Source organism: Mchenga conophoros, linkage group LG22 (genome assembly GCF_057382185.1).
Source record: "Mchenga conophoros isolate Kocher_MC1m ecotype Shallow Benthic linkage group LG22, M_conophoros_male_GT1.1, whole genome shotgun sequence".
Lineage (NCBI taxonomy): Eukaryota > Metazoa > Chordata > Actinopteri > Cichliformes > Cichlidae > Mchenga > Mchenga conophoros.
Window position 1 is genome coordinate 26,168,108 of NC_140546.1, and position 12,097 is coordinate 26,180,204.

Below are 12,097 nucleotides of genomic sequence, written 5' to 3' on the forward strand. Positions count from 1 at the left end.
GAACAAAATGGGACTTTTGGGGAGTTTTTTGGCTGTTCAAGGTTTTAAGGTGGAGGGGGGAAAACAGGCAGGAACTGACAAGGTGAGGCAAATAATGAAGAGAGAAACAAGTGCAGCTGTCAAAATAAAAAAAAGGAGGGAAAAATATGCCCCATTGTCTCTTGGTATCCTTGCTGCCAGCTATGCACTGGTGCTTGAGGAAAGAAGGGGAAAAGAAGAGTGAGAGTGTTTGTGATCCTATCTTGTTATTTTCTCTCTGGCTTGTTATTTGCTACTTTTTGCTATAAAGCCTTCTCCTGGAGGCGCTTCTTGCTTTTCAAGAATTACAGGGCTGGTCCCCCGGGAGTTGGGGGTTGTGGGGGCATTTTAGGGAGCTATTTGTTTGCGGCTGCCTCCGACTGTCTGTTAAAGAGAAAAAGAGGAGGAAGAGGAGGTGCGAGGGAAAGGGAGATGGAAATGGAGGAGAGGAAGGACTAGTCAGTGTTTGATCAGTGGGGTGCTGAGTCACACTGGGATGTGACCGAGAGATTAGGTGTTTTGTGGCAGGGGAGAGAAAACACAAAGAAAGACAAAGAGACTCTCTAAATGAGAGTTTTGAGAAGTAAAGTCTCAGTGGATGCAGCCAATCTGCCTTCGAGGTGTCTTTCACCCTTGCAGACACGTACGCTCCAAATATTGAATCTTTTTGCTGTTCCCATCTCCTCTGTCTCTCCTCTCTCCGTGGGGGGCTCTGTCTTTGAGTCTGTGTGTAATCTGTGAGGTAGATGAAGAAAAAAACATCCAGGGATATATTTTGCCATCCATCAGAGGTGTGATACAGTTATTGCAACAGTGTCGGCTGTCAGCGGTGTTCTTGGCGGGAGCTGGCAAATGAGAGCCTTAAAAGCTTCACTTTTACACCTCTGACAAAGATGAGCCTCCTCTAGGATGACGCTGGGTAGGTATTGTAATGGGATTCATTACTATGTCGCAAGTACTTGCTGTGCATGTGACTAGAAATACATCACGTTTATGTTCCTCGTCTTGAAGTTGCCCCAAGTGGTTTTGTCGTATAGTGGTATCAGAGTATATGTTAAGGAAGTAAAGGAGTCTGCCTAGGAATGTGCTAACTCTAAAATTCTAGACCTAAACCCATGTTTGAAAATCTTCGGCCAATGGCTGGTTTCTGGTTTCAGAAATAAACAAATTTTTTAACATTTTGCATTTCACCAATGCCCACCAGCATTGGTGAAATGCATTTTATTTGCTCATTGCAATAGTCCAAAAAAGTAATTTCTTTGGCTATATTTGGCTAGCAAAATGGGAGAAATGGTGCAGCAATTTTGAAAAAAAAAAAAAAAGAAATCAGGTACAAGGAGTGGATTGATAATGACTGGGGAAAGCAACCAATGTCCAGAGAAAGAGAACTATTGACCAAGAGCACTTTAAAGATGACAGAAAATCTTGGGAGGAAATGAGGAAGTGATGTGGGGTGGCTCAAAACTTTTGCACAGTACTGATGTAAGTCAGCAAAACCAATACTTACCAAATGCAGCTCCCGAAAAAATGTAACATGAATTTTAGGAGAAGTATTATCACCTAAACAACAGGGTACCTTTGACATTTTACGCCACATGTTACCAAAGACAGTCTCACGCTTTATTCGAAGCCATAGGCAAACATGGCCTTAGCTTACACTACATCACAACAGTCAATTAATTGCACTTAATTCATTTACCCACCATTATTCGATTTAGTTTCCAACTGTGAGAATCTATTTACCTTTCAATTAGAATTTGAAGGATAATTTGACAGTTGAATGGAGACAGTTTTTTTATAAACCCAGGAAAAATTGCATTTTTTTTTTTTACTTATAACTGCCCAAAAGTAAAAACTTCATGTCATTACCCTAACCGCACTCGTGATTTCCACTAGGGGCCAGTTGGGGTTACATAGATCTCTTCTAGCTGAGGGACAGAGAGAGAAGCCAGAGCCAACAGGAAAGCAAGAAGGCAGTCACACAGCCCTGACCTGTCTGCATAAAAGGGATCAAAAGGTCCAGTGACCTGACATGATGCTGGAGGATCCCTGGCCTCTGTCTTGAATGTGAAGGGCACAGCTAATGAGGCAACACACTGCTTATAAATTCAGTGAGAAGGGATTAGAATTGAACACAGAAATTTTTTTATTACTGGATGATTTAAGCATCAGCAGTGGCAATAGCATCACTTCTTACCAGCAATAAACATCCACATTGTGGTTATTCAATATAGAACAAAAGTTGAGTGCCCCAAGTTTCGAGACTGTAGATGTGACTAGTTGCTGTGCAAACATTGATGGTAAAGGCAGGGAAACCAGCAGGCGCATAAATAGATAAGAGACTAGCTCCATGGGGGTGGGGGTGCACACTAGTGCACACACACACACACATACACACTCTTGCCAGTATGACAGGCAGTTGGAATGGCTGGATCACCGTAGGGTTGCGGGACTGAGCCCATTATAGAGACTGAGCATCAGCCAGAGTTCTGGTACCTACTATACCCACTAATGGAATACATTTCCCCATCCCTGTGAGTGTGTGTCTGCACATTTTAGTGTCTATGTTGAGCTACAGGAGAGCAAAACATTCAGAGTATGTTTGTTTATATGAATGTGCAGTAAATTAACCCAGTACTTTTAACAGCATGAATACGCATCGTCTCCTCTTCCTGTCAAGCTGCTTGCCTCAAGCTCATCCGGTGGCTGCTTATCTAACTCACCGATTTACTCTTTTTACTGTCTTTCAGTGTTCAATGTAGGAATGTTCACTCGACCTTCGGCGTTTTGCATATATAGGCTTCTACTTGGCCGTGGTGGTTTTATGTCTAAGAGAAATGCAGATATATTAATGCAGTTAATGCAGCAGCTGACAAAAGCCTCACTCTTTTAATGAAAGTTCGCTGTAGGCGTTATATAAAAAATAAATGTAGCCACTGTGATTTTACCTATTGGTCTGTTACGTACATTCTGTTAGGAAAACTCAAGCTGGATGATGTTATTAAGATAAGATAGAGCTGGACAAGAGGTATACAGTCTGAAATTTATGAAACAACCTTTAAATTGTATTCAGTAAGATTTCAGGATAGTGACTGAACCTTAAGACCTATGAAGAAAGTGTTCACTGGGATCACAGACACAGGAGCTGAATGGCCCTTATCTTATCGACTGGAAGTCAACTGGAAGTCTTTTCGTAACCTGAGAAGTCACGCCCTTGCCAAAAGTATTCAGACATTCATCAGAAATTCATTGAATCAGGTGTTCCAATCACTGCCATGCCCACAGGTGTATAAAATCAATCACCCAGGATCACCTTCATGGAGACGTGTTCTCTGAGGCTCTTACCCTTCTCTGTCTCGCAATCCGATGAAGGAGTTTGGGTTCAGTATTGTGCCAAATGTAAAGTTTGGGGATTATGGTGTGGGGTTGTTTTGCAGGAGTTGGGCTTAGTTCCAGTGAAAGAAACACTTAATGCTTCAGCATACCAAGACATTTTGGACAATTTCATGCTGTTTCAACTTTGTGGAAACAGTTTGGGGATATCCCCTTCCTGTTCCAACATGACTGCACACCAGTGCACAAAGCAAGGACCATAAAGACATGGATGTGTGAATTTGGTATGGAAAATTTACTAGCCAGTCCAAAGTGAGGTCACCAATGCTGAAGAGCAGAACAAGAACTACCTAGCTTGACATTTTATGGATGATGTAATCAATCACTAGTGTTTGAATAAGTGGATTATGCAAGAAAGTCCATCCTGTGCTGATAAGAAATTCTTTTGATCCAATTTTCAGAGTATCTGGTTGCTGGAACACTGATTGTGCTTTGGGTGACACGCTGAGAACACTTCATTATTTCATATCTGTAGACAGATATGATTTATGCACAAGAAACATCAAGGAAAACCTTTAATCACTAAGTTCAGTTTCAAAAAGCAATTAAAAGACCAGTCTTCGAATTGTCAGGTGTACAGAGGTTAAATGGTGTTTACTGTGCTGTATGTTGGATTTAGTTTTGAGCGAAAGCAACCGAGGAATTAATAGAAAGATTGGACTGAGGTTTGCTTTGTATGTGTGTGTATATGTGTGTGCATCTGAATTCACTGTGCTGCAACCTGGGCATCTAAGTGTGACCGTGGTATTTGACAGTTTTTGTGGAACAGTGTTCATGTTTGTGGGTGTGGGTGTATATCAGGAAGTGTTTAGATCCATTGAGCTAAAAATTGTTTGGTTTTATTCCCCTCATACACTTAGTTACCTATAACCCTCTCAGGCTCAAATTAAGTTTTTGTTGCTAATGCACAAAATAATACCTGCAGTGGTACTTCTGAGTAAAAAAACCCCTCATAAAATATGTATGTGGGGTAATCAGGTTGTTAGCTTTTACTTGTTGCAAATCTGCAACGCCTGCCTTGAGAGGGTAAATAAGAAATCGGAAACACAAATAACATTTTTTTGTAAGGTTAATAAAAAGGAAAAAAAAAATATCAGATTGATTGCAGCCTTTACGCTTTCAGATTTGGGGATTTTCTGCCATCTCTTTAAATCCTCGAAAGCGCTGTCAGATTGGATGGGGACCACCCGTGGACAGCCATTCTGGCTTCTCCAGGGATACTCAATTGGATTCAAGTCATGACTCTGGCGGGGCCTTTTAAGGAGACTGACAGAGTTTTCCCTAAGCTACTCTCACGTTGTCTTGCTTTGAATGTGTTCTTGGCAGGGATGCACACATAAAATTCTTGACTGATATCTTTACCAGTGTTTAAAATAATACTTAGACTATTAGTCAGTATAACTTTTTGTTTGTTTGCATCTTTTTGCATCTCTAGTGCTAAGGTTGATTGTCCCTTTGCAAGGCAAACCTTTAACCCAGCTTTACGTTACACTTGAACCATGACTTCTTTCCTTAGTGTTTAAATGATTGCTAAGTTTAGCTAAGTGGCTAGCTCCAGGAAGAGTCCTCCTTGTTCCAATCTTTCACAAAGCTAGAACTGTGCTGTTGGGAATATTTAATTCAGGAGATTTTTAGCCTCCTCCAGATTTGTGCCTTATCTCTAAGCTCTGCGGGCAGTTCTTTCGACCTCATGGGTTGGCCAAAAACACTGCCATGCAAAATCATAAATCAAAATCATATTGATTGGACACATAACTCTGAATCTGAAATCTAATCAAGGTGTGAAATCATCTAAATCTACTGGGCATTTTCCCAAGGGCCTACATGAGGAACTGGGACTGTTGTGGAGGTCAAGAAACTGGGGAGGCCAGTACAAAACTGATGGAGTCCCATTGTTTGTTTTTTTATCCAGGTATGCTGTCACTGCATTGATAGTGTGTTCGGGATCATTGTCATGCTAAAAAATTAAGCTTTTGCTGATCAGATAATTTTCAAATAGTGGATTAAAATCTTATCTTGAAAAGATCACTGACCGACATGCATTCCAAGCCATGACAGAGCCTCCACCGTGTTTTACAAACGGCTGTAGACACTTACTATTGTAACTCTCTTCTGACCTCCCTCATACATTTTGATGATGATCTGAATCAAAAATCTGGAGTCATCATTTTGTCAGATTTGTTTACACTGATTTTCAGTTCTTGTGCAATTTGGCATACCTCAGGCTTTTCTCCCTGTTTCCCTTTTTTTAAGGATGGCTTCCTGACAGCCACTCTTCCTCTGAAACCATATCTGATGAGGCTTTAGCAAACATAAACATCTCTCATGTCCTATGTCAGTTTTTCCCCTCCTATTCCTTAAAGACATGACTTTTAGATACTGTTTATCTGCTGGAGATGTTTTTTTTTATTTATTGTTTTTTATCAGGCCTGCATCTTCTTCTTTTTACTCATTTTTTTAAAAATGAAAAACGCCATGTTTGTGGCCAGTAGGGAGTTTGGGGATCACCTAGTTGGAGGTGAGATAACTGCATTATCTTTGCCATTTTTGATTTGATTTTTGATTCGACAAAAGCAACAAAGTGTCTAAACATACGATTAAAAATGACTTTTTGGGGAATTTTCTTTATTATGTATCAGAATCAGAATCAGAATCAGAATGGGGTTTATTGCCAAATGTTGAGCAGGTTTACAACATTAGGAAATTGCTGCGGTGCTTCAGTGCAAACATGCTGTCATAAATAGCACTTAAATAGACATGGAAAAAAATAAAAGTAGGGATAAGAATTAAAAGTGCTACGTGGAAAGATATGTGCATGAGATATACATGAGATATATACATGAGAATAAGAATTAAGAGTGCTACGTAGAAAGATATATACATGAGTGCAGGTGGTGATCAGTGCCAAACATAGAATGATGCAGTGACACAGCGTAGGGTCATGTGTTAGTGGCGGGTACAGTCATATGGTTATTGTTCATGTGTCCAACAGCAGAGGGGAAGAAACTGTTCTTATGGCGAGAGGTTCTGGTGCGAATGGACCGGAGCCTCCTGCCTGAGGGGAGCAGGTCAAACAGACTGTGTCCAGGGTGAGAAGGGTCAGCTGAGATCCGAGCTGCACGCCGCAATGTCCTGGAGGTGTACAGGTCCTGCAAAGATGGGAGTCTGCAGCCAATCACCTTCTCAGCAGAGCGCACAACACGCTGCAGTCTCTGTTTGTCCCTGATAGTGGCTCCAGCGTACCACACGGTGATGGAGGAGGTGAGGATGGACTCGATGATTGCAGTGTAGAACTGCATCATCGTCCGTGTTGGCAGGTTGAATTTCTTCAGCTGCCTCAGGAAGTACATCCTCTGCTGGGCTTTCTTGATGACGGAGGTGATGGTGGGCTCCCACTTCAGGTCCTGGGTGATGGTGGTACCCAGGAAGCGGAATGAGTCCACAGAGGTGATGGGGGTGTCAGTCAGGATGATGGGGGGGAGTGGGGCTGTGTGCTTCCTGAAGTCCACAATAATCTCCACTGTCTTCTGGGCATTCAGCACCAGGTTGTTGTGGCTGCACCAGGACACCAGACGTTCAACCTCCCTCCTGTAGGCAGACTCGTCCCCGTCCGAGATGAGTCCAATAACGGTGGTGTCGTCTGCAAACTTGATTAGCTTGACAGACTGGTGGGTGGAGGTGCAGCAGTTGGTGTACAGGGAGAAGAGCAGAGGAGAAAGAACACAGCCCTGAGGGGAGCCGGTGCTGATGGTATGGACTTGGCACTGGATCATCCCTTGAGTTATGCACCTTTTCTGTACTTTCTATTGTTAAGCGACTTAAAAAACAGAAAAACACACAGAAATATTGCTCATGATCAGTTTAGAAGAAAGTTATACGAAAGTCTGGCTCCTTCGAATCAAAATACAAAGTAATGAGGGGCCACTCAAGACTTTTCTACAGCCTTACACTAATGAGATATTTTTGATGTTAGTTTTTAAATATACTTAAAAGATCAAAGATTTTAATATCTTACATAAACAAAATAATTTAAAAATGACTATATTACAATTGAAAATGCTTAACTCTCTGAAGTCTAAGTGATGATCCCAACCATATTCTATGCAATCAGAATATGCAAAAAACTAAATTCAAACAAACAAACAAACAAACAAAACAAAACATATTTTCCTTTCTCCACGATGTATTGATTAGGATTACTAATAATGGAGACCTCAGACAGTTATTATTGGTTACATAGGTTATTTTAAGCCTTTGTATTTGAACATTGATAAATTGTTCATTTTTAAAATGTAGGTGCAAGCTGTATTATAAATAAACTCGGATACTTAAAAAATGCACTTTAAGGTTTTCATCGTATCGTAACATCTATCTCACCATTTCTCTTAATCATACCAAGCGAGGAGTTTTTTGTGCCAGCCCAAGTCTGTGTTTCCTTGAAAATAAATCCCTCTGCTCATATCTATAGGTAGCTATCCTTCCAAGTAATGTGATTTCCCTTGTCACGCATTCTTGACATTTTCGTGACTCCTCTTCTCTCTAGCCCCTCAGCTCCTCTTCCGTTTTCTCATTTTCAGCCTCTGGTGTCAGGGTCAGTCTTTCAGTCCATCAGTCTTGGAGGGTCTGGAGGTAGATGGACAAGGTGATGGTCAATGTTAAACCAATGGGAGTTTAAAAGACTGTGAGGAGAGATAGGTATAGGACCACCAGTGATTGAAAGCTTTGAAGGGATGGGGGACAGGGTCAGCAGAAACAGGGCTGGATGAAGGAAGACAGGGAAAAGAGAAAATTAAACTTTAATTTGAGATTGTACGCTGTAGATCTCCAGCGTTGTACATGATGGGATCGAGGCTCCGACCTCGCTGATCCCCACATATGACAACACTGAGCTTAATGCGGCACAGAGTGGTGATTCGAATACCTTCCCTGTCTAGAGGAGGGCAGACGCAGGAGGGTGATGGAATAGAGAAGTAGCTTTTGAAATGCTATATAAACAGTAGTAACAGCAGCAATAACAACACTCTTTTCACATTTTACCTTCTTATAACAGGAAGATCGTGGGTCTAGGTGAAATGTCTGACATGGATCTAGTCTACAAAAAATACACTATATTGCCTAAAGTATTCACACACCCATCCAAATCACTGGATTCAGATGTTCCAAATACTTCACAGGTGTATAAATTCAAGCACCTAGACATGCACTTTTTCTAAAAGCATTTATGAAAGAAGGAGTTGCTCTCAGGAGCTCAGTAAATTCCAGCATAGTACCGTGATAGGATACCTCCTGTGCAACAAGTCTAGTTATGAAATTTCCTCATTACTAAATAATCCACAGTCAGCTCTTAGGGGTCAGCGGATGGTGAAGGGTATAGTGCGCAGGCCTTCAGGTTAGCTCAAGAACACCAGCCTTACATCACCAAGCACCATGCAAAGCATTGGACGACCTGGCGTAAAGCACGCTGCCACTGCAGCCACTGCAGCCACTGCTGCCACTGGACTCTAGGGCAGTGGCGTGTCCTCTGGAGTGACATTTGGGGCTGGCCACTTCCTGTTCCAACATGACTGCACACCAGGGCACAAAGCAAGGTCCATAAAGACATGGATGAGCAATTTAGTTGTGGAAGAACCTGACTGGACTGACCTCAACCTGACAGAACACCTTAGAATTAGAGCAGCGACTGCGAGCCGGGCCTTGTCGTCCAACATAAGTGTCTGACCTCACAAATGTGTTTCTGGAAGAATGGTAAAAAATTCCCACAAACACACTGCTAAACCTTGTGGAACGCCAACCCAGAACTGTTATAGCTGCAAAGGGTGGGCCAACGTCATATAAAATCTATGGATTAAGATAGCAATGCCACTTAAGTTCATATACGTGTGCAGGCGAGGGAATACTTTTTGCAGTGTAGTGTAGTTGCTAGTGTGGTAGTCCACAGTGGGTCCACTTTTTGCATTTGTCCACTGCATATTTATACTAAGCTTTGCCAGAGTGGGATTTATAAAATCGTATGCAAATTAAATATAACAGCTGCGCAAATGTCACTCTGCTTTTATAAATGTGAAATGAACTGACAAAATAACTATACACATGAGTTAAGAGCTCTGATGCAGAGTAGTAGTGTCCATAGATATTTTACTAGGTGCTTTTTGCATGCTAAACAGATATGTTTGCTAAAATCTAGCACACTTGATTTGCGTGTTGATTCTAGTCTAGAACCCTACAGTGCACAGCTGGTTTTCCTCCCAATTTTGTGCTGTTTCTTTGAGAGTGGCAAGAATTCTGCAGAGTTTGACTGTCAGACATAATCATTTAGTTGTTATGACGAAAGTTAGATACCACAGGGTTGATTTATTCCCATTCTCTGATCCGTTACTTTTTGAGGTTCAGGTCATTTGTCCTTGTTTCCACTCTGCCCTTCTCCCTCGCTCTCTGTATCTTCATCGCTCTCATTCCATATTCAGTGCAGCCATTCAGGTCAGTTCTAATTACTGGGTTCCAATTGGAACTGGCTTTTCAATTTTTGACGCTGCAGTGGTGGAAATTCCAAGGTGCCAGTTCTAGCTTTCCCTCCAGTCTGCTGCTCAGCACCCTCCTAGTATGACTTAATATGCCTGATACATTCACCTCACTGCGCCAACGCTTTGCAATGCAGTGTGACTGTGTCAGTGGGAGCGAGAGAAAGAACGATGACGCTATTACTATAAGTCACTACAAGGCCAAATAGCATGTGTAGTGCGTGTTTACACAGCAAGCATTTGAATACTTTTGTGTGTCTGTGTGTGTGTGTTTTAGGATACGTGTATAGGTGAGAGAGAGAGAGGTAGAGAAAGTGCATGTATACGAAGAGAGAGAGAAAGAGGAAGAGGCATCTCTGGGAAGGATGGGAGTGGCACAGAGAGCCCGGTCTACTCTCTTCTGTCTTTCTTTGGGTCCGCAGTGCAGGAGAAGAGAAGATTAAAGTGAAGACGCAGCTTTTGAAGTTGGGCACTGTAGAAGAAGCAGCTACAGACAAGCATAGACACACATGCTCACACAGAAACACACACTCAGAGCTCTCCTTCCTTAAAGTGAGGGAATATCAATGCTACTCAGCCTGCCTTTGATTTAAACTTGACGTTATGTGATCTCGCATGACGTTTTAACATTCTCTCGACTAAACACCACCACCACCAACAACAACTGGGGCCAAAATTAAATCCCATCAGCTATTTAAATGAGAACAAGGTGATAAAGAAGGAATCTCATTAAGTCCTGACTGTTGCTGTTGTGGCCTGAGTCCACTTAGATACGCCAGGAGTGCCTAAAGTCCGCTCACTATCAAAGACAGGGGCTGGAAATTACAGCTGTAAATGTTTGCAGTGATGGAAAATAACAGGATTAATCTGCCATTTTCAACACACAGACACCGGCACACATACTCACCGTGTCCAGAGAAACAGGCCTGAATATGAGCCTAATGCAGAAATGTCAAGAGGTAATTGTAGGAGTAATACTGAGACTGGTGAAATGTCAGACTAACCTTCCTATTAGTGTGCAAGCTCCGACCTGCACCCTAATGCCATTCATTAGAGGCATATGGATGCTACCTAAACCATTGGTAAACAATGATCATTGACCACTTCGTGCTAATGACTGTGTGCCTGCTTTAGCAAGCATTACACATCTCAGTGTGCCTCGCAAACAGACGGATGTTTGTTCAGCAATACCTATGCACATTTCTGTGTCTGTGTTTTCTTTTTTTGCTGCATCAATTTTCAGCTTTTAAATCAATCCACATTTATGGACATCGACATGTGCTAAGCAGTCATGAAGAGTGATTACACTTATACTGTCACTGAGATCGCAGTCAAGTGCCTGGAGTGACAAATTCCTAATAATATTACTGATAATAAAGAAGAGCTGCCTTTACAAAGTGATGTCTGTGTGCATGCATATGTATATTTGTGTGTGTGTGTGTGTGTGTCGTACAGGGAGGAACTTGGGAAACACACAAGTCTCATAAAGTCAATATATTGGATTTTAATGTACTTGTCAAGTCAAATGGTTTCCCATTTGAAATTCTCCTGAGGCTGCAAGCGCACTCTATAGCTACTTTTTACATGACCCCAAATTCCCTTTGGTTGCAGGGGGGGAAAGTACCGATAGCCTCTCTTCTCTGATGACTTCATCCTTTTGCGTCATCCACTTCTTTTTTTCTTCTGCTACTTAATCAGGGTGCCTAAATTTATTAAATCTGCCAACATTATTCACACATCGGTTTAATCTGCTAAGTGCTCTGATGCTATTTCATTGTTTCAATTCTTATTTCTATGTCCAATAGTTTAGGGACTACAGAGCCACTTAAAAAGTTGAGCTGGTTATACCAACTTTATAAGAATTTGCACCACTCCAATTTTTAAAGTAAGCAGTAAGATTCAGATTCAAAGATTCAGAAGAGTCATTTTTTGTTACCTCTTTTAAAAATGTTTAATCTGTATGGCCCATTTCTAACACTTTGCAGCTGCTTCTTAAAGTTTTATTTGAATTGATGTCATCCCAGTGTGAAGTCAGTGAACCGAGACACACTTAAGTACATGTGTACTGTGTCGCATGATGCTAACGCAAAGCTAAAATCTAGAAAAATCTTCAGTCTGATTGTTTTATTATTAACCTTTATTTAACCAGGAAAAGTCCCATTGAGATT

General features: G+C 41.6%; 1 protein-coding gene across 1 annotated transcript in view; it reads left to right on the forward strand.

Moving 5' to 3' along the window:
• The window catches only part of dlgap3 (discs, large (Drosophila) homolog-associated protein 3), a 148,724-nt gene that overhangs the window by 15,410 nt on the left and 121,217 nt on the right, over nt 1-12,097 (forward strand). The window lies entirely within an intron of this gene.